The 23,049-nt window shown below is 42.5% G+C and overlaps 1 protein-coding gene across 1 annotated transcript in view; it reads left to right on the top strand.

Moving 5' to 3' along the window:
• The window catches only part of AZIN1 (antizyme inhibitor 1), an 87,855-nt gene that overhangs the window by 18,266 nt on the left and 46,540 nt on the right, over positions 1–23,049 (top strand). The window lies entirely within an intron of this gene.

The following is a 23,049-nucleotide window of genomic DNA, read 5'->3' as shown; positions in this document are numbered from 1 at the left end:
AACTATATGCTGGACATTTTCAGGTGACACCTCATTTAATCTTTTTTTTTTTTTTTTGAGATGGAGTTTCACTCTTATTGCTCAGGCTGGAGTACAGTGGCGCGATCTCGGCTCACTGCAACCTCCGCCTCCCAGGTTCAAGCGATTCTCCTGCCTCAGCCTCCCAAGTAGCTGGAATTACAGGCATGTGCCACCACACCTGGCTAATTTTTGTATTTTTAGTAGAGATGGGGTTTCGCCATGTTGGCCAGGCTGGTCTTGAACTCCTGACCCCAGGTGATCTGCCCACCTCGGCCTCCCAAAGTGCGAGATTACAGGCGTGAGCCACTGCACCCAGCCACATTATCAATATATTTTGAAACAGGACTCATACAAATATAATATGAAGTCTCTGTTACCTCTGATGACTTCAAAGTCTTTCACCAAAAATTCTCAAGAAGGGGATCTTAATCAATCTGCAAAGACTTACCATTAAAAAAAAAATTTATATTCTCTGAGGTAGAGTTGATGACCACCTGAGTAGACAGAAGTCAGAGACTGGTGTTTGAGTCCCATTTCACTAGGACTTAATTGCGAGACCTTGGGAAAGTTCCTTTGTTCGTAAAACATGGGCAAAAAATATTAGCCTATATCGTAAGAACTTTTTAAAAATTCACGAGATGATGTATGAAAAGTGATAAAGCATCATATGAAATTATTGCATTTTACCTACTAAAGAAACTGAGACACAGAGTGATACGGTTTGGCTCTGTGCCCCACCCAAATCTCATCTTGAATTGTAATCCAAATTGTAATCCCCACATGTCAAGGGAGGGTCCTCGTGGGAGGTGACTGGATCATGAGGGCAGTTCCCCATGCTTTTCTCGTGATAGCGAATTCTCATGAGATTGACTTGTTTGGTAAGTGTCTGGCACTTACCCCTTTCTCTTCCTCTTGCCTGCTGCCATGTAAGATGTGCCCTGCTTTCCCTTTTCCTTCCAAGATGATTTTAAGTTTCCTGAGGCCTCTCCAGCCATGTGGAACTGTGAGTCAATTAAACATCTTTTGTTTATAAATTACCCAGTCTCAATGGTATCTTTATAGCAACCGGAAAATGGACAAATACACAGAGCAAACAAAAGATTTGCCCAAAGTCATAATTAGCATATGGAGAGTCAAAAATGAAATATAAATTCAAGTGACTGGACATGGTACAGGACAGAGTTGATTCAGGTAAACAATTTGCTTTGTTGAAGTCAGCATGCATGTGACTCTAAAAAGCATTAGTCCACTGAGGTAAAAAGGAGCATTTACTGAGTGTAGAGAGAGACCTCACAGTATCGAAGGATGGAACACAAAGAGTTGCCAGGTTTCATACAAATTGGTCAGAGAACTGGGGAATTCTCAGGGACAGGGTGGCTTGTCCCTCTGTGTTCCCCTTGTATTTGCTTCTGAGCCAACTCCAGCCTCTCCCACATTCTGTCTGTCTTCCTCGGCTCCTTTATCCTGTGTGAGGCACAACATGGCTGCTCTTTCTGGATCTAGACCAGGAAGACCACTGAGCTCCAGTACTCACAATCAATTGGCAATATACACATGAACTAGCCTGGCTCCTCTGAGGAAACCTGCACCATACAAGTCATTTCTGAGCAAATAACTAGCTCCACCTGGGTCAGGCGTGTTCGATGCTGGTCTAAGCAGTGATGGGCTTCCCCACCACCACCCATCCCTAGAAGTCACATTACCTCATGTTATCTTGTACAGCTGTATCTTCCAGAGAGCTGTGGGTGGCAAGGGTGCTATGTTGCCAGGCTGGGTGTTATCACATAAAGAGAGGAACTATTTATAGAGAGAGTGTGCTTTGGATGATTTCATGATGTATTTCAGTTATGAGATTTAAGATCCAAATTTCCTGGTCAACAAAATCAACTCAGTTTAATTAATATTGTGTTGGGCTCTTAAGATACACACATATGTCCACAAGTTATGTCCACAGATAACTGTAATATAAGACAGTCTATGAAAGTTTCTTAGAAATTGTCTTATAAAATTACATGAAAGCATAAAAAAAGAATTAAGTCCTCCTGGGGGAGTCAGAAAGCTTTTACTAAGTGCAATTTGAGACTCGTCTTGAAGCATTCATTTAATTTTTACAGAGAGGTGGAAGACGGGGAAGACACACATAAAGCAGTGGGGAAAGCATGAACAAAATATGGAGAAGTAAAATTACATGTACACTCTGAAAGGGTGAACAGTGCACTGAAGAGCAGCATGCAGGAGGGTGAAAAGGAAACATATTAATTGACTCATCATAACTATATGCTGGACATTTTCAGGTGACACCTCATTTAATCTTTTTTTTTTTTTTTTGAGATGGAGTTTCACTCTTATTGCTCAGGCTGGAGTACAGTGGCGCGATCTCGGCTCACTGCAACCTTCGCCTTCCAGGTTCAAGTGATTCTCCTGCCTCAGCCTCCTGAGTAGCTGGAACTACAGGTGCCCACCACCATGCTCAGCTAATTTTTTGTATTTTTAGTAGAGGTGGGGTTTCAACATGTTGGTCAGGCTGGTCTTGAACTCCTGACCTCAGGTGATCTGCCCGACTTAGCCTCCCAAAGTGCTGGGATTACAAGCGTAAGCCACCGTGCCCGGCTTCTTCTTCTTCTTCTTTTTTTTTTTTTTTGAGACTAAGTCTCACTCTGTCACCCAGGCTGGAAAGCAGTGGTGCCATCTTGGGTCACTGCAACTTCCAACTACCATCTCCCGGGTTCAAGCGATTCTCCTGCCACAGCCTACCAAGTAGCTGAGATTACAAGCACATGCCACCACACCCAGGTAACTTATGTATTTTTAGTTGACATCGGGTTTCACCATGTTGGCCAGGCTGGTCTCAAACTCCTGAGCTCAACTGATCCGCCCGCCTCTGCCTCCCAAAGAGCTGAGATTACAGGCATGAACTACTACTCCCGGCCTCATTTAATCCTTTCAACAATTCTTGAGGTAGTGTCTATTGTCCCTATTTGACCAAGGCACATGAAGGCTGAAGCCACTTTTCCAGTGTACCATGTGGGGGCTGAGGGTGAGAACAGATGGAGGGAAGGTCTGCCCACCATCTAAGGAGTTCACACCAGATTCTGAAGGCACTGTGAGGTCACACAAGATTTCTAAACAAGGAACAGAACAAACATCTGAATTTTAAGAAAAATAATGCTGGTGGTAATGTAGGGATTAAATAGAATATTCTTTCACTGTCATTCATTCATTTAATTAAAAAAAATATTGAAAACTAACTGTGGGTCAAGATCTTGTTACAAGGCACTGTGGGAAAAAATGTTACATATGCCAGATGTGGCCCCTAATCTCATAAAGCTTATAATACTAACTTATATATGTCTTCCTCAACATATATATTCTATAAAATCAAATGATGCTCCACTTACGATGAGATTACATACCAATAAACCCACCGTAAATGGAAAATAGTGTAAGTCGAAAATGCATTTACTACCCTGATAAACCCATCATAAAGATGAAAAATTGTAAGTCAAACCATCATAAGTTGGGGTCTATTTGTATACATACAGACACACATACAAATACATATATATATAGAGAGAGAAAGTAAACCTCTAAATTTTAATTATCTTTTACCTCACAAAAATAGTATATTTTTGTTTTAAAAAGCAATTTCTATACTCTGGAAATATCCCAAACATATCCCATATCAGACATATGATCTGCAGATTATTTTCTCCCATTATGTAGGTTGCCTTTTTACCCTGTTGATAGTGTCTTTTGATGCACGTAAGTTTTTAGTTTTCATGGGGTCCACTGTTGGTTTTTTTCTTTTGTTACTTTTGTGTTTGGTATCATATCCAATAAATATGCCAAATCCAATGTCATATTTTCTCCTGTGTTTTCTTCTAAGAGTGGGTCTTACCTTTAAATCTTTGATCCACTTTGAGTTAATTTTTATAAATGATGTAAGGTAAGAATCCAACTTCATTCTTTTGCATATGGATATGCAGTTTTCCCAGCACCATTTGTTACAAAGATTGTCCTTTTCCCATTGAATGGTCTTGGCATCCTTCTTGAAAATTAATTGACCATATATGTGAGGGTTTATTTCTGGGCTCTCTATTCTATTCCATTGGTCTATATGTCCTTACACCAGTACCATACTGTTTTGACTACTATAGATTTGTAGTAAGTTTTGAAATCAGAAAGTGTGAACCCCTCCAACTTTGTTCTACATCAGTTGTTTTGGCTATTCAGGGTCCCTTGAGATTTCATATAAATTTTAGGATAGGTTTTTCTATTTCTGAAAAAAAAAAAAAAAGATTTTCATAGGGATTGCATTGAATCTGTAGACTGGGTAGTATTCACACAGCACTTGGAATGCACTAAATGCCACTGAAGTGAATACTTTAAAAACGGTTCATTGTATATTATGTGAATTTCAGCTCAATTAAAAAGAAAGGATTGGGTGATTATACCTCAAAATCAGGTACAGGGACAGCATGAGGCAACTAGAAGGGAAAGGAGATTGTAGTTAGAGGGAGGAAGGCTGGAGTTTAAGCCCTCTAATACAGAATAGTTGGGGGCAGGTGATGGTCCCTGGAGTTGAGCAGATAAAAGTGCAGGAAGGGTAGGGTGCTCTAAAGGTAATCCACAAAGACAATGACCTCCAAAGTAGATTCGAGACCTCTAAAGTAGATTCAGAAGCATGCACACCAAGCTGTGCATGGTGGTCATCACTGGAGTAGGGTGTGGATAGATAAGATTATAGAGGGATTTTTATTATAGTACTTTTTTTTTAAGGATACAGTTTCACTCTGTTGTCCAAGCTGAAGTGCAGTGGCTACTTACAAGTGCAATAGTAACTCACTACAGCCTTGAACTGGGCTCAAGCAATCCTCCCTGCTCAGCCTCTTTTTGTAGCTGAGACTGCAGGCATATGCCATTATGCATGGCTAATTTTTTTAGTGTTTATATTTTGTAGATATGGGGTCTTGCTATGTTGTCTAGGCTAGTCTCAAACTCCTAGCCTCAAGTAATCTCCTGCCTCAGCCCCCCAGTACACTGGGATTACAGGTATGAGTCATCCTGCAGGGCCTACAATAGTATATTTTTAAGGAGAAAGAGTAATAAAAAATACTGTTTTAAAGCTGTAATTTAAGATCTTTAGGAGAGAAAGACTATAAACCAGGTGCCTTTTAAAAAAAGTCATTGTAGGAGTGTCAGGAAGGTGTTAGATGATACAGGCATGGACGGATGGGGGGCGGGCATGCCAGCTGGCTTAATCTCTTATTTATTTTCAGAGCAATGGTGTGGCAGTAGCATTGTGAAGCTGGGAGAAGGCCAACCCTGCTCCCAACCCCACAGTATATGAGGACTGGTAAAGTAAGCACCCCTCAATTCAAGACAGTAGCAGGGGAAGCTATGTTCTCGTAAGATAGCCAAGTTTCAGTTAAGGCAAGGAGTGGGAGACAGGCTGGGGATGTAGGATGGTTTGCTTTCCATAAAATGGGGGTTCCGGAGAGTACAGCAGAAAGGTGTGAGGAGGAAGGAGGCAGTGGGGGAATGAGTTTGGGTAGGCACAAGGGGGTCTGGGGACCAGTATACAGGATAAGACGGATGAGTGGGGACACTTACATTTTAGGTACTTGTATGGAAAGGGGATAGGGAAATTTAATGGGGAATAGTAGCCCCTAAGGGCCTAGAAAGACCTGGGATGTCAAGTTTAGCAATAGTGAAGCCTCTTGGGATCTGAGCAGGATGTTGGATTTAGCTGGGATGTTATGGATAGCAGAATTTGGGTAAACAATAAAATAACAATCCAAAGACGATACAAAGTCTCAGAGGCAGACACTAGCATGGATAACTCAAGGGCCCAAAAGCAAGCCAGATAGACTGAAGCAGAAGGTTTGTGTTGGGGATTAGAAGGCTGGCTCCCAAGGGTGGTGCTGGCTTTTGGAGAGCTAAACCAGGAGAGGAGTGGGACATAATTTATAAGAAACGGGCTCGTTATGGTTTTTGGAGGAATTGATGAAAGTAACATTTAAAGAAGATTAGTATGAGAAGTATCCAACAAAGCGGATTGGGTCAGGAAAAACTGGACACTGTAGGTTTTGCAACTATCCACACATGATATGGTAGAAGCTTGAACTAGGGAGAAGAAGAAAAAGATAATTTCAAGATAAAACCATACAGAACTCATTTTATATATGAAAAGGTAGAAAAAAAGAGGGTGTTAAAATTTTCAAAATTTTGAGCCTGGCTGATTAGAGAGTTAATCAAGAACATGGGCAGGGGAAAAAAAAGAAACAAAGAAAAAAAACATGGGCAGGGAGCCTGAAAGAAGAGGATCAGTGTAGAGGGAAGGAGGGGACAATGATGAACTTAGTTTGGGACCTAGATTCATTAGACTCTTATAGCTAAATAACACTTAGCTCTGGCTATGTGGAACAACTATCACATTTTCCAGATGAGGAAATCTTGAGTTTGAGAAACAGGAATTTTGGCTCTGCTATTTGCTAGATATACAAACTTGACAATTTACTGACCTCTGGGTCTCAGGCTGTTGTCATATCAAGGCTTGAGTGTGGGAGGATCTGCTTCCAAGCTCATTCACAAGGCCTACGGTTCTTGCTGGCTGCTGGCTGGAAACATCAGTTCCTTGCCATAAAGGCCCTTCCAGAGGGTACTCACAATATGGCAGCTGGCTTCCTTCAGAAAGGGAGAGACAGAGAGAGAGAAGATGCTCGAGGAAAAGCCCTAGTTGTTTTATAACCTAATCCCAAAAGTGACATCCCATGACCTTTGCCAAATTTTATTCATTAGAAACAAGTCAGTAAGTCTAGCCCATATTCAAGGAGACAAGATTATACACCAAAAGGCAGGATCACTGGGGACCATGTTAGAGGCTGCCTGCCACAGTATCTAACAGTTATATTTTTAGATATCTTAGTCTATTTTTTGTTGTTTATAACAGAATATCTGAAATTGGGTTGGTTACTTATTTATTTATTTAGAGATAGGGTCTTGCTCTGTCACCCAGGCTGGAGTGCAGTGGTACAATCACAGCTCACTGCAGCCTCAAACTCCTGGGCTCAAGTAATCTTCTGCCTGTCTCCTGAGTAGCTGGGACCATACGTGCACACCGCCATATCTAAGCTACTTTAACATTTTTAAAAATTAAAAAAAATTTTAATTTTTGTTTTGTAGAGACAGTCTCACTATGTTGATTAGGCTGGTTTCTAACTCTTTCTAGCCTCAGGCAATCCTCCCGCCTTAGCCTCCCAAAGTATTGGGATTATAGGAGTGACCCACCACCCCTGGCCTGAAACTGGATAATTTTTAAGAAATGAAATTCAGTTCTCACAGTTGTGGAGGCTGGGAAGTCTATGGTTGAGGGGCCGAATCTGGTGAGAGTCTTCTTCATGGTGGTGGGGACTCTGCAATATCCTGAGGTGGTGCAGGGCATCACATGGTGAAGGGGGTGAGTGTGCTCACATGCTAGCTAGGTCTCTTTTCCTCTTGTTATAAAACCATTAGTTTCTCTCCCATTATAACCTATTAATCCATGAAGCCATTAATCCATTAATCAATGAATTTATTAATCCTCTTAAAGTCCCTACCTCTCAATACTTAAGTTTCAGCATGAGTTTTGAAGAGGACATTCAAACCATAGCAATACCCATGTCTTCGTTTTTGTAATTGGTTTACCCATGCTGGGCAATTCAATAAATATTGAATCCATTGAGTTAGGACAGACAGAATTTGGGCATCAAGGAAGGCAAAAAAAACTTTACCTACAGGAAAAATTCATTAAAATTTCCATAGAGGAAAATTATGCTTATACTGATTTTTAAAGCATAGACAGTAGGTTATCAGGAGACAAGATGGGAAAGTTTAAGGTTACCCAATGATTTTAATTTGGACTAGAGTTCTTCTGTACTGATTTTAAGGCTGAGTGAAAATATCACAGACATGAAGAAAATATTTCATAATTTGAAAAATCTCCAGTCTTATTAAAATGTAAAATATTGAGCAACTCATAGGATTTTATCATTTGATTTCAAATATATCTTTAGAAATCCTAATACTCTAACTCAGTCTACCAGATTATTATTATTATTATTATTTTTTGAAAGAGGGGTCTCACTCTGTCACCCAGGCTGGAGTGCAGTGGTGTGATCACAACTCACTGCAATTTCAACCTCCTGGGCTCGACTGATCCTCCTACTTCAGCCTCCCAAGTAGCTGGGACTACAGGTGCATGCCAACACGCCCAGCTAATTTTTTATATTTTGTGGAGACAGAGGTCTCACTATGTCATCCAAGCTGGTCTTGAACTCCTGGGCTTAAGCAAGCAATCCTTGGCCTCCCAAAAAGCTGGGATTACAGGCATGAGCCATGACATCCGGCGGTCTGCCAGATCTTGACAGCCATTTTACTAAATTAGCACTCCTAAGTTTCACTTGTTTTCTAAAAGCATTTTTATGAGCACACTGACCAACTAAAACCCTGTATGTAAAAGTTCAGAAGTTTCTTTAACAGTACAATTTAGAATGCATCTAGGAAAAACACAAAGGCTATTCTCCCATTTTCATGGCCATTATGATAAAGCTGAAATTCTAGTTGTATTTTTTATTGTTGATTTGCTTAATTCTATGAGTTTTGAAGGCCCTCATATTTGCCCCCACATTCTAGTACCTTCCTGCTTTCCTCACATTTTGATTTGGTATTCTGGGTGCTTGGGATGAAGAAGAATATGGATGAACTTCAAATAAGCAGGTTTGGCAGTTACCCAAAATGGCAAAAATGACAGAGCATGAAGTAGATTTCCCAAGGGCTTCTCACCTAATAGTAAGACCATCACTGTAGAATTTGTTGTCCCATATTCTCCCCTGCAATTCTGGCCTGCTCACTGAGGCTGTCAGATCATGCAAGCTTTGACCCATCTAATGAGGCTCCCCAAGATCTAAGCAACCAGAGGGCAGAAGCAAGCAGCAGTGGAGTCCCCAAGTAATGCCATCTGGAAGAATATTGATTTTGCTTTACTGACCATTGTCCTCTAACAATTAAAAGGTTTAGTTCATGGTTTTACAGCACTATGAGCAGTAGGATATTGGATCCAAGTGCTCAACAGTCCTGTAGCTCTGTTGCCAGTGGGTTTGGTGCCTGGGAAGCAGGAGGCATGCTGCAACCAACTTGCTCGCACTAAATCACTTCCTACTCAAGGGTGGCTGCTGGCAGCTGGAAATTTGATTTAGGAACCAATATATTGTTAAGCACCATTGTTTTTGTGTACAAAGAACAATTCTGAGACTGTTTTTTTAAGCATTCTTGATGTTATACTATTATAGTGTCTCCCATTTTCTATTCATTCACTTTCTTTGAATAGCATTCTTGTCTTAGTAACTAGGAACAAAAGTAAATATAAAACATCCCATTTTATGACAGTTCATTTCCACTTTCCTGACTAAAAACTTAAAATTTATAAATTTCTCTCAAATTAGGCACAGGATTTTTTTTTTTTTTTTTTTTTTTTTTTTTTCAGGCTGGAGTGCAATGGCGTACCCAGGCTGGAGTGCAATGGCACGATTATAGCTCATTGCAGCCTTGATCTCCTGGGCTTAAGTGATCCTCCCACCTCAGCCTCCCAAGTAGCTGGGACCACAGGCATACTGCACCACGCCCAGCTAATTTTTGTATTTTTGGTAGAGACAGGGTTTCATCATGCTGCCCAAGCTGGTCTTGAACTCCTGAGCTCAAGCTATCCATCTGCCTCGACCTCTCAAAGTGCTAAGATTACAGGCATGAGCCATCGTGCCCAGTTAACACGGGCATTTTTTTCTTCTTTTTTTTTTGAGATGGAGTCTCACTCTGTCACCCAGGATGGAGTTCAGTGGCACGATCTCGGTTCACTGCAACCTCCGCTTCCCAGGTTCAAGTGATTCTCCTGCCTCAGCCTCCCGAGAAGCTGGGACTACAGGCACACACCACCATGCCCAGCTAATTTTTTTGTATTTTGTAGAGACGGGGTTTCATCATGTTGGCCAGGCTGATCTTGAACTACTGACCTCAGGTGATTCAACTGCCTTGGCCTCCCAAAGTGCTGGGATTTACAGGCATGAGCCACCATGCCTGGCAATTTTTGTATTTGTAAAGTAGAGACAGGGTTTCACCATGTTGGCCGGGCTGGTCTTGAACTCCTGGCCTCAAGTGATCCACACACCTTGGCCTCCCAAAGTGCTTGGATTACAGGTGTGAGCCACTGCGCCCAGCCATAGACATTTTTTTTTCTATTGTAGGCTGCTGATTTCCCTCGGGAGGAGGAGAAATCAATAAAATGGCCAACACTAATTAAAAAGTATCCTAATTTTGCCGGGCGCAGTGGCTCATGCCTGTAATCCCAGCACTTTGGGAGGCCGAGGCGGGTGGATCATGAGGTCAGGAGTTCGAGACCAGCCTGGCCAAGATGGTGAAACCCTGTCTCCACTAAAAATACAAAAATTAGCTGGGTGTGGTGGCACGCGCCTGTAGTCCCAGCTACTTGGGAGGCTGAGGCAGGAGAATCACTTGAACCTGGGAGGCAGAGGTTGTGGTGAGCAGAGATGGTGCCATTGCACTCCAGCCTGGACGACAAAAGTGAAACTCCATCTTAAAAAAAACAAGTATCCTAATTTTAGTATGGATAAGCAAAGAATTATAAAGAAATATAACTTTTTTATATGTTAATACGCAATCATCATATTTAAAGTTAAAGCTAATTTCATTTTGAAAAATGTAGTATGTAATGAACACTGGGGTTAAGGAAGTAAAGTGTCTAAGGAGTTCCTCTGGTCCAACATCCAGTGCAGACATTCCCTATGTGTCTCTGAACAAATCCAGTGATATAATAGCTTTCTGCTCCATGAGACATTCCATTCCATTGTCAGTTACCCCATGGTTAGGAAGTCACTAGAAGTCTGTGCACTAGGCACTGAATTGAGTGTTCTGTGATATTAAAACAAACAAACAAACAAACAAACAAAAAACAAAGTTTTTGCCCTAAAGAAACTTAATATCTTGTTCACAGAGTTCAGACAATAATATAACAACATCAGACAAGAAATTCAAAGGGCATTAGAAAGGTACAAACCAAACCTCATGGAAACTCAGAGGGAGAGACAAGATAGCCTGTCTGGCTGAGGGAACCACTGATCCTCCTAACTGCCTGTACTGATGCTAATTTATTTCATTTACCTGTCAGAGCTTGACATATTATTCAGTGAAAGTTGTCCAAAGCGGTAGTATAGCTAGAGTTTGGCTTTGGGTATTAGACATGTTTGGATATGAATGTGGACCCTCTCTATTTAGCCAGGTGACTTTGAACAAATTACATAACTTCACTGTACTTCTGTTTTCTCATTTGTAAAATGGGCATAGTAAGACCTATCTACCTGAGAAGCTTACTGAAGGATTTAATAACAACATAAAGTGTGTGAGCATAGTGCCTGGTACTTGGTGTTTAAAGATGGTAGCTTTTGCTTCTACTTTTTTCCATTTCCCTTGTTATTTTTCACCAACTTTTCTCTAGAATTTTAATCATTACTAATAATAAATTTCTTTTTCTAAATCTCACTTTTATGGCTATCCTCCTCTATACCATCTAGTTTTCATTCTCCTGTACAATGTGCTATCTAGAACTTTACAACAATACCACTTTTCCCCAAAACACAAAAGCTACAGTCAGGATCTGACCAAACATAGTAAACCAAACTGCTACCTCCCTTCTGACCTATACTTTTACTATTGCAATTCAAATTGCACTCAAGTTTTGTCTTGTTTTGTTTTAAGCAATTCAAGCCTTCGTTGGTTCATGGCAGGCTTGTGGTTAACTAACATTTCTAGGTACTATGTAAACTGTGAACAATCAGGCAGGCTTCTCCTGTCTTGTACTTGTGCAACTGATTTTTTGAACCTAAATATCTTTTTGTTTCTCTCTCTTGTATAAGCCTGGACTTTTGGTTGCAAGTGACAGAAAGCTAGCCGGACCTACCTTAGATAAGAATGAAAAATTTCTTTATTTGTATAACTGAAGAGCAAGAAAAATGGGACAACTGGAATGCTGACCCACCCCTATGATGACAAACGGTGGCTTCATCTTCTCACATAGGTTTCTTCTGGGACCCCAGTTACAGGCGGATCTTGACTCATATTGTCATAACTTGAGACAGAAATGAAATGATTCCCTCTTCAAGTCCTCCTTCCTGCAACCATTTATTAATAGAAAAATCCCAGGGAAAGAATGGTCTAAAGTCAAACATGCGCCAATCATTATTGAGCTGCACCAACTCCCAAGATTGGGCAAGAAGTTGTCAGTCCTTATACCAATTACTTAGCCAGGGAGGCCCAGGTTATGATGACAGCTCACAACAGAACTCAGGGAATAGCAAGGGAAAAGTACTTCCAAAGGAATAGAAAATACATTTTCTGAAAGAAATGGAGATAGTTTACAGTTAAGTCACTTAGCCAAGTAGAGCTAGGACTGACTGAAGTCTTTTAACTACTATTATAGGTGACTGGATAATCTTTTTTTTTTTTTTTGAGACAAAAAAACCTATAAGAACTAATGACACTCACCCTGTCAACCAGGCTGGAGTGCAATGGCAAGATCTCGGCTCACTGCAACCTCCACCTCCTGGGTTCAAGCAATTCTGGTGCCCCAGCCTCCAAGTAGGTGGGATTATAGGTGCACACCACCACGCCCAGGTAATTTTTTTTTTTTGTATTTTTTTGGTAAAGATGGAGTTTTACCATATTGGCCAGGCTGGTCTTGAACTCCTGACCTCAAGTGATCTGCCCATTTCAGCCTCCCACAGTGCTAGGATTATAGGTGTGAGCCACCAAGCCTGGCCTGATAATCTTTTTGAGTCAGATACAAAAACATTATTTTTGTGAAAGAAAGTTGTTTATGTTTCTTCTTCCTATTTTGATAAAGAACTAATATTTTATTGTCTTTATTGCATGAACTTTTCTCCTTCCAGTTACAGAGAAGGCAAATTTAGATCGATAAAAAGATTAACAAGAAAACTTGCAAAATACCAAATTGAATGACAGAGTAATCTTTTTTTTTTTCTTTTTTTTGAGACGGAGTCTGGCTCTGTCGCCCAGGCTGGAGTGCAGTGGCCGGATCTCAGCTCACTGCAAGCTCCGCCTCCTGGGCTCACATCATTCTCCTGACTCAGCCTCCCGAGTAGCTGGGACTACAGGTGCCTGCCACCTCGCCCGGCTAGTTTTTTGTATTTTTTTTTTAGTAGAGACGGGGTTTCACCGTGTTAGCCAGGATGGTCTCGATCTTCTAACCTCGTGATCCGCCTGTCTCGGCCTCCCAAAGTGCTGGGATTACAGGCTTGTGCCACCGCGCCCGGCCGACAGAGTAATCTTAAAAGTCTCATTCAATAAAATGTAGCCTGCAGTTACCATTATTAACAATCATTTAGGAAGCAGAATAAGCTCATGTGACAGCATCCAGGCTACATTATTAAAGAATAAAGAGTAAACCACAATTCAAAACCAACAAGACCCTCAACCTCAGAGCTCCCATTTTCTAAGCCCTCAACCAAAAACGTTAGGCTAGCCGCCAGGTGGCTATTTTGAGATAGAGAGATACAAGCCTATCTTAGAATATATTATGCAATAAACAATATATTTGTCATCAGAAAATGCCTGGTAGCAAAGTGAAAATGAAATTAACTTTACAAGGATTTACTTAACTTTACAAGGATTTACTTAACTTCCAAAGCAAGCTCATGGATCTGTCCATTGTTTATTCTAATCATCTGTGGTGTTATGCTATACATTGGTTTTTATCCACAGTTCCCGGCTTATAACTCCTATAGCCCTTGTTACCGTCTTTGGTCATAATGTGAGGTGTGTTAAGCCTCAGGAGCAGGCCTCTGACATTCTCCTGCCCTCCTTTCACTTGCCCAAGGCAGGACTCTAATCTTCTATCTTTCTGATTGTGGGTTTTAAGACTTTTCCCAGAAAGAGTCTGCCCTATACCCTGGGAGAAGGAATGCTGATGTCAGGAAGCCTCCATAAAAACCCAAGAGAACTAGGTTCACAGGGCTTCCAGACAGCTGAACACATGGAGGTTCCTGGAGAGTGGCAGGCCCAGGGAGGGCATGGAAGTTTCATGTCTCTTCCCCTGTATCTTGCCTTATGTGTCTCTTCATCTGTATCCTTTGCAATATCCTTTATAATAAACCAGTAAATACAGGTATGTGTTTCCCAGAGTTCTGTGAGCTGGCTAGCAAATTAATCGAACCCAAAGAGGAGGTCATAGGAACCCCAACTTAAAGCCTGTAGGTCAGAAGTTCTGGAGGCCTGGACTTAATCACTGGAGTTGGGGGTGGGCAGTCTTGGGGACTGAGCCCTCAACTTGTGGGTTCTGACAGTATCTTCAGGTAGATAGTGTCGTAACTGAATTAGAGGACACCCAGCTGGTGTCCACTGCTTGGTGCATGGGGGAAAAAAACCCCACGTTTGGTCATAGAAGTCTTCTTATGTTGTTGATTGTTGCTGTGGTGTCAGAGTAGAGAAAAATCATAGAGAGAGTTTTCCCTACACATCACCTAAGTTACATTTAACTTGTAAAACTGGATTATTCCTTTGGCCTCTTACAGAGGTTTCTAAAGCAGCCCTCTTAAATTAACAGTGAGTAATTTGTTGTTTCTGGAAGTAATAAAAGATGTCAGTGTATGCTTATGACTTGTTTATTGCAGAAACCTTCCAGGTCACTCAGATGAGGGAAAATGCTGACCCCCATCTACTGACATACATAGCCATTGAAATGAAAATAGGAAAAATGTTTTTCTTTTCCCTTACAGGTGAATTTTAATCTGGACTCTATCACCCTTTGTTTGCCATGCACACCATTCCATAGGTTAAATTATCCTGTGAACAAAGATATAGGTGATGGGATATGAGCCAGTGCTAGGATGCAGGGTGTCAGGCCTCTGAGCCCAAGCTAAGCCATCATATCCCCAGTGACCTGCATTATACATCCAGATGGCCTGAAGCAACTGAAGATCCACAAAAGAAGTGAAAATAGCTTTAACTGATGACATTCCTCCATTGTAATTTGTTTCTGCCCCACCCTAACTGATCAATGTACTTTGTAATCTCCCCACCCTAAGGGTTCTTTGTAATTCTCCCCACCCTTGAGACTGTACTTTGTAAGATCCATACCCTGCTTTCATAACATTGCTCCTAATTCCACCGCCTATCCCAAAACCTATAAGAACTAATGATTATCCACCACCTTTTGCTGACTCTCTTTTCAGACTCAGCCCACCTGCACCCAGGTGAAATAAACAACCATGTTGCTCACACAAAGTCTGTTTGGGGGTCTCTTCAAACGGACACGTGAGACATTTGGTGCCGAAGACCCGGGTCAGCGGGACTCCTTTGGGAGAACAGTCCCCTGTCCTCACCCTCACTCCATGAAGAGATCCACCTACATGAAGAGATCCACCTCAACCTCGGGTCCTCAGACCAACCAGCCCAAGGAACATCTCACCAATTTTAAATCAGGTAAGTGGCCTCTTTTTACTCTCTTCTCCAACCTCTCACTATCCTCCAACCTCTTTCTCCTTTCAATCTTGGCGCTACCCTTCAATCTCTCCCTTGTCTTACTTTCATTTCCTTTCATTTTCTGGTAAAGACAAAGGAGACACATTTTATCCGTGGACCCAAAACGCCGGCACTGGTCACGGACTTGGGAAGGCAGCCTTCCCTTGGTGTTTAATCATTGCGGGGACGCCTCTCTGATTATTCACCCATGTTTCACTGGTGTCTGATCTCCGCGGGGACGCCTGCCTTGGTCATTCACCCACATTCCCTTGGTGGCAAGTCAATTGTGGGGACGCATGCTTTGGCTGATCACACATGTTGCAGCCTAGGGCTGCTCCCTAGCCCCTTCTCCGTGTCTCTACCCTTCTCTTTAAACTTGCCTCCTTCACTATGGGCAACCTTCCACCCTCCATTCCTCCTCCTTCTCCCTTAGCCTGTGTTCTCAAGAACTTAAAAACTCTTCAACTCTCGCCTGACCTAAAATCCAAGCATCTTACTTTCTTCTGCAATACCACTTGGCCCCAGTACAAACTCAACAGTAGTTCCAAGTGGCCAGAGAATGGCACTTTCGATTTGTCTATCCTACAATATCTAGATAATTTTTGTCAAAAAATGGGCAAATGGTCTGAGGTGCCTGACGTCCAGACATTGGTCCCTCCCTAGTTTCTACTCCCAATGAGACTCGTCCCAAATCTTTCTTCTTTCTCTCATGTCTGTTCCTTCAGTCCCTACCCCAAACGTCTCTGAGTCTTTTGAATCTTCCTTTTCTACGGACCCGTCTGACCTCTCCCCTCCTCCCCAGGCTGCTCCTAGCCAGCCCGAGCTAGGTTCCAATTTTTCCTCAGCCTCTGCTCCCCCACCTTATAAATTCTTCTATCACCTCCCCTCCTCACACCCAGTCTGGCTTACAGTTTCGTTCCTCGACTAGCTCTCCTCCACCTGCCCAACAGTTTCCTCTTAGAGAGGTGACTGGAGCTGAAGGCATAGTCAGGGTACACGTACCTTTTTCTCTCAGACCTCTCTCAGATCAGTCAGTGTTTAGGCTCTTTCTCATCACACCCCACTAAATATATACAGGAATTCTGATATCTAACTCTGTCCTATAATTTAACCTGGAGTGACTTAAATGTCATCCCAACTTCTAGCCTCTCCCCAGATGAACAGGAGAGTTTTTTCTCTAGCCCAATCTCACGCTGATAACCACGGGCTTCATGAGCCAGACCTCCAGGACGGCATTAGAGCAGTTCCCTGAGAAGATCCCCAATGGAACCATCAGGCAGATTCCCCAGGTATAGCTAGGCGAGATTACATGGTTTCCTGCCTAGTTGAAGGGCTTAAAAAGGCAGTTTACAAAGCTGTTAATTATGACAAACTTAAAGAAACTACCCAAGGTAAAGATGAAAACCCAGCCCAGTTCATGGCCCATTTGGCAGCAACCCTTAGACACTTTACCACCCTAGACCCAGAAGGGCCAGAAGGCCGCCTTTTTCTTAATATGCATTTTATCACCCAGTCAACTCCCGACATCAGAAATAGCTCCAAAAATTAAATTCTGGCCCTAAAACCCCACAACAGGACTTAATTAACCTCACCTTCAAGGTGTATAATAATAGAGAAGAGTTGCAATTACTTGCCTCTGCTGTGAGAGAAACCCCAGCCATACTTCCAGCACACAAAAACTTCAAAACGCCTCAGCCACAGCGGTCAGGCGTTCCTTCAGGACTTCCTCCCCCAGGATCTTGCTTCAAGGACCGGAAATCTGGCCACTGGGCCAAGGAATGCCCGCAGCGTGGGATTCCTCCTAAGCCATACCCTGTCTGTGCGGGCCCCCACTGGAGGTCAGGCTGTCCGACTCACGTCGCCACCGCTCCTAAAGCCCCTGGAGCCCAAACTCAGCGCTCCTTGGCCGACTCCTTCCCAGATCTTCTCAGCTTAGCGGCTGAAGACTGACGCTGCCCGATCACCTCGGAAGCCCCCTGGACCATCACAGACACGGAGCTTTGGGTAACTCTTACAGTGGAGGGTAAGTCCGTCCCCTGTTTATCGATACGGAGGCTACCCACTCCACATTACCTTCTTTTCAAGGGCTGGTTTCCTTTGCCCACATAACTGTTGTAGGTATTGACAGCCAGGCTTCTAAACCTCTTAAAACTCCCCCACTCTGGTGCCAACTTGGACAACATTCTTTTATGCACTCTTTTTCAGTTATCCCCACCTGCCCAGCTCCCTTATTAGGTTGAGACATTTTAACTAAATTATCTGCTTCCCTGACTAGGAATCTAGGCTACAGCCACACCTCACTGCTGCCCTTTTCCCCAGTTCAAAGTCTCCTTCACATCCTCCCCTTGTATCTCCCTACCTTAATTCACAAGTATAGGACACCTCTACTCCCTTCTTGGCAACCGATCATGCACCCCTTACCATCCCATAAAAACCTAATCACCCTTACCCGGCTCAATGCCAATATCCCATCCCACAGCACGCTTTAAAAGGATTAAAGCCTGTTATCACTCGCCTGTTATAGCATGGCCTTTTAAAGTCTAAAAACTCTTCTTACAATTCCCCCATTTTACCTGTCCAAAAACCAGACAAGTCTTACAGGTTAGTTCATGATCTGCACCTTATCAACCAAACTGTCTTGCCTATCCACCCTGTGGTGCCAAACCCATGTACTCTCCTATCCTCAATACCTCCCTCCACAACTTCTCCACAACCCATTATTCTGTTCTGGATCTCAAACATGCTTTCTTTGCTATTCCTCGCACCCTTCATCCCAGCCTCTCTTCGCTTTCACTTGGACTGACCCTGACACCCATCAGGCTCAGCAAATTACCTGGGCTGTACTGCCGCAGGCTTCACGGACAGCCCCCATTACTTCATTCAAGCCCAAATTTCTTCCTCATCTGTTACCTATCTTGACATAATTCTTCATGAAAACACACATGCTCTCCCTGCCAATCGTGTCCGACTGATCTCTCAAACCCCAACGCCTTCTACAAAACAACAACTCCTTTTCTTCCTAGGAATGGTTGGATACTTCCGCCTTTGGATAGCTGGTTTTGCCATCCTAACAAAACCATTATATAAACTCACAAAAGGAAACTTAGCTGACCCCATAGATCCTAAATCCTTTCCCTACTCCTTTGACAGCTTTAGAGACTGCCCTCACACTAGTTCTCCCTGACTCATTCCAACCCTTTTCATTACACACAGCTGAAGTGCAGGGCTGTGCAGTATGGAATTCTTACACAAGGACTGGGACCGCATCCTGTAGGCTTTTTGTTCAAACAACTTGACCTTACTGTTTTAGGCTGGCCATCATGTCTCCATGCAGTGGCTGCCGCTGCCCTAATACTTTTAGAGGCCCTGAAAATCACAAACTATGCTCAACTCACTCTCCACAGCTCTCGTAACTTCCAAAATCTATTTTCTTCCTCACACCTGATGCATATACTTTCTGCTCCCTGGCTCCTTCAGCTACACTCACTCTTTGTTGAGTCTCCCACAATTGTTCCTGGCCTGGATTTCACATTATTCCGGATACCACACCTGACCCCCATGACTGTATCTCTCTAATCCACCTGACATTCACCCTATTTCCCCATATTTCCTTCTTTCCTGTCCCTCACCCTGATCACATTTGATTTATTGATGGCAGTTCCACCAGGCCTAATCCCCACTCACTAGCAAAGGCAGGTTATGCTATAGTATCTTCCACATCTATCATTGAGGCTACTGCTCTGCCCCCCTCCACTACCTCTCAGCAAGCCAAACTCATTGCCTTAAGCCCTCACTCTTGCAAAGGAATTACATGCCAATATTTATACTGACTCTAAATATGCCTTCCATATCCTGCACCACCATGCTGTTACATAGGCAAAACGAGGTTTCCTCACTACGCAAAGGTCCTCCATTATTAATGCCTCTTTAATAAAAACTCTTCTCCAGGCGGCTTTACTTCCAAAGGAAGCTGGAGCCATTCACTGCAAGGGCCATCAAAAGGCATCAGATCCCATCGCTCAGAACAATGCTTATGCTGATAAGATAGCAAAAAAAAGCAGCTAGCATTCCAACTTCTGTCCCTCACGGCAGTTTTTCTCCTTCTCATTTGGTCACTCCAGCCTACTCTCCCACTGAAACTTCCACCTATCAATCTCTTCCCACACAAGGCAAATGGTTCTTGGAGCAAGGAAAATATCTCCTTCCAGCCTCACAGGCCCATTCTATTCTATTGTCATTTCATAACCTCTTCCATGTAGGTTATAAGTCGCTAGCCCGCCTCTTAGAACCTCTCATTTCCTTTCCATTGTGGAAATCTATCCTTAAGGGAATCACTTCTCAGTGTTCATCTGCTATTCTACTACTTCTCAGGGATTGTTCAGGCCCCCTCCTTTCCCTACACATCAAGTTCGGGGATTTGCCCCTGCCCAGGACTGGCAAACTGACTTTACTCACATGCCCCGAGTCAGGAAACTAAAATACCTCTTGGTCTGGGTAGACACTTTCACTGGATAGGTAGAGGCCTTTCTCACAGGGTCTGAGAAGGCCACGGTGGTCATTTCTTCCCTTCTGTCAGACGTAATTCCTTGGTTTGGCCTTCCCACCTCAGTTTCTCAGGCTCTTGGTATTTAGTGGCTCCTGGGTTTACCTCAAACCGCCACCCTTAAGTCTTTCTTGAAGTGGATAGAAGATCTTCAGTGGCAAGGTACCCCCAATACTTTCACCCTGATGAAGTCCTATTGTTTACTTTTATACTCACTCTTATTCTGGTTCCCGTTCTTATGCCACCCTCTACCTCTCCCCAGCTATCTCCACCACACTATCAATCTCACTCCCTCCTAGCCATTTCTAATCCTTCCTTAACAAATAGTTGCTGGCTTTGCATTTCTCTTTCCTCCAAAATTGCCAAGGCCCTGACTTACTCACTGCGAAAAAAACAAAAACAAAAAAACAAAAAAAAAAACGACTTTGTATATTTTTAAATGAAGAGTGTTGTTTTTACCTAAATCAATCTGGCCTGGTATATGACAACATAAAAAAAAAACTCAAGGATAGAGCCCAAAAACTCGCCAACCAAGCAAACAATAACATTGAACCCCCTTGAGCACTCTCTAATTGGACATCCTGGGGACTCCCAATTCTTAGTCCTTTAATACCTCTTTTTCTCCTTCTTTTATTCCGACCTTGTGTCTTTCATTTAGTTTCTCAATTCATACAAAACCGCATCTAGGCCATCACCAATAATTCTATACGACAGATGCTCCTTCTAACAACCCTACAATATCACCCCTTACCCTAAAATCTTCAGTTGAATCTCTCCCACTGTAGGTTCCCACGCCGCCCCTAATCCCGCTCGAAGCAGCCCTGAGAAACATCTTCCATTATCTCTCCATACCACTCCCCAAAATTTTCGCCCCCCCAACACTTTACCACTATTTTGTTTTATTTTTCTTATTAATGTAAGAAGACAGGAATATCAGGCCTCTGAGCCCAAACTAAGCCATCATATCCCCAGTGACCTGCACATATACATCCAGATGGCCTGAAGCAACTGAAAATCCACAAAAGAAGTGAAAATAGCTTTAACTGATGACATTCCACCATTATAATTTGTTTCTGCCCCACCCTAACTGATCAATGTACTTTGTAATCTCCCCCACCCTTAAGAACGTTCTTTGTAATTCTCCCCACCCTTGAGAATGTACTTTGTGAGATCCACCCCCTGCCCGCAAAACATTGCTCCTAACTCCACCACCTATCACAAAACCTATAAGAACTAATGATTATCCACCACCCTTTGCTGACTCTCTTTTCGAACTCAATCCGCCTGTACCCAGGTGAAATAAACAACCATGTTGCTCACACAAAGCCTGTTTGGTAGTCTCTTCACATGGACACATGAGACACAGGGCACCTCTAGACTGGAACTGCACAGAACCCTACTGACCTAAGTGCTATATTTTGTGAAAAGAATTAAACATAACAATATAATTAAATAAAATGATTTGTCATCTGAGGTAAAAGCCAACCCAGGTAAAGAAATTACAAGTCTAGCCTGGCACAGTGGCTCATGCTTGTAATCCCAACACTTTGGGAGGCCAAGGCAAGCAGATCACTTGAGGTCAGGAGTTCAAGACCAGCCTGGTCAACATGGTGAAACCTCATCTCTATAAAAATACAAAAATCAACCAGGCAAGGTGGCACATGCCTCTACTCCCAGCTACTCAGGATGCTGAGGCACAAGACTCTGCCTCCAAAAAAATTTTTAAAAGGAAAAAAAATTACTTTAAGGATTTGTGTTTGTTTTCTTTTTTTTTTTGACAGAGTCTCACTGTGCCACTCAGGCTGGAGTGCAGTGGTACAGTCTTGGCTCACTGCAACCTCTGCCTCTGGGTTTCAAGTGATTCTCGTGCCTCAGCCTCCCAAGTAGCTGGGACTACAGCTAATTTTTTCATTTTTGGTATGTGTGTTTTTAGTAGAGATGAGGTTTACACCATGTTGGCCAGGCTGCTCTCAAACTCCTGGCCTCAAATGATCCACCCACCTTGGCCTCCCAAAGTGCTGGGATTATAAGCGTGAGCCACTGCACTCGGTCAGGATTTTAATAACAGATACTCAGCAAATAAAGGAGCATCTGTTAGGCTTTTTACATCTATTTAGTTAAAAGAGAGAATAGTATATAATCTAAACTCTGTACTGAGCAATGTAATTTGAAACATTTTTACTAGACCATAAATACCATAGCATTAGATTCTTGGTAAGCAAGTTGGCTTTTTAGAAAGGTTACTGGAGCACAAAAAGATGTAGTGGATGGCTAAAATATCATGTTTTAAAATGTGAATGTTTTCACTATTCAATACCTGTATATTTTGGTTTTCTATAGGATAATGAGTACTCTAGGAATTTACCTTAGCAATAAAAATGTATAGGAAGCTATCTTTAAACATTCCCATTGTCTTAGTCCATTTCGTGCTGATGTAACAGAATACCACAGACTGGCTAATTTATAATGCACAGAAATTTATTGGCTCACTGTTCTGAAGGCTGGGAAGTCCAAGATCAAGGGGCCAGCATCTGCTGAAGTCTTTCTTGCTGGGTCATCCCATAGTGGAAGAGCAAAGAGAGGACAACAGAGAAAGAGAGTAAGAAGATTGAACTCCCCTTCTTATAAGGAACCCCCTCTGGCATTAATCTATTAACTCTACCCTCATGACCTAATCACATTTCATGATGCCCCACCTCCCAACAACATTGCACTGGGGATTAAGTTTCCAATACAGGCATTTTGAGGTACACATTCAAACCATAGCATTCAATAAACTGGGATTTTTACTCTGTATTACCAGTAGACTCTTTACTTTTATATATGTGGTTACATGAGACTTCTATTATAGGGTGATGATTTTAAGTTTACCTTTTTTTTTTTTTTTTTTTTTTTTTTTT

This window comes from Mandrillus leucophaeus, unplaced genomic scaffold, assembly GCF_000951045.1.
Source record: "Mandrillus leucophaeus isolate KB7577 unplaced genomic scaffold, Mleu.le_1.0 Scaffold250, whole genome shotgun sequence".
Classification (NCBI taxonomy): domain Eukaryota; kingdom Metazoa; phylum Chordata; class Mammalia; order Primates; family Cercopithecidae; genus Mandrillus; species Mandrillus leucophaeus.
The sequence above is the reverse complement of the archived record's forward strand: the minus strand, read 5'-3'. Positions and strand labels throughout refer to the sequence as shown.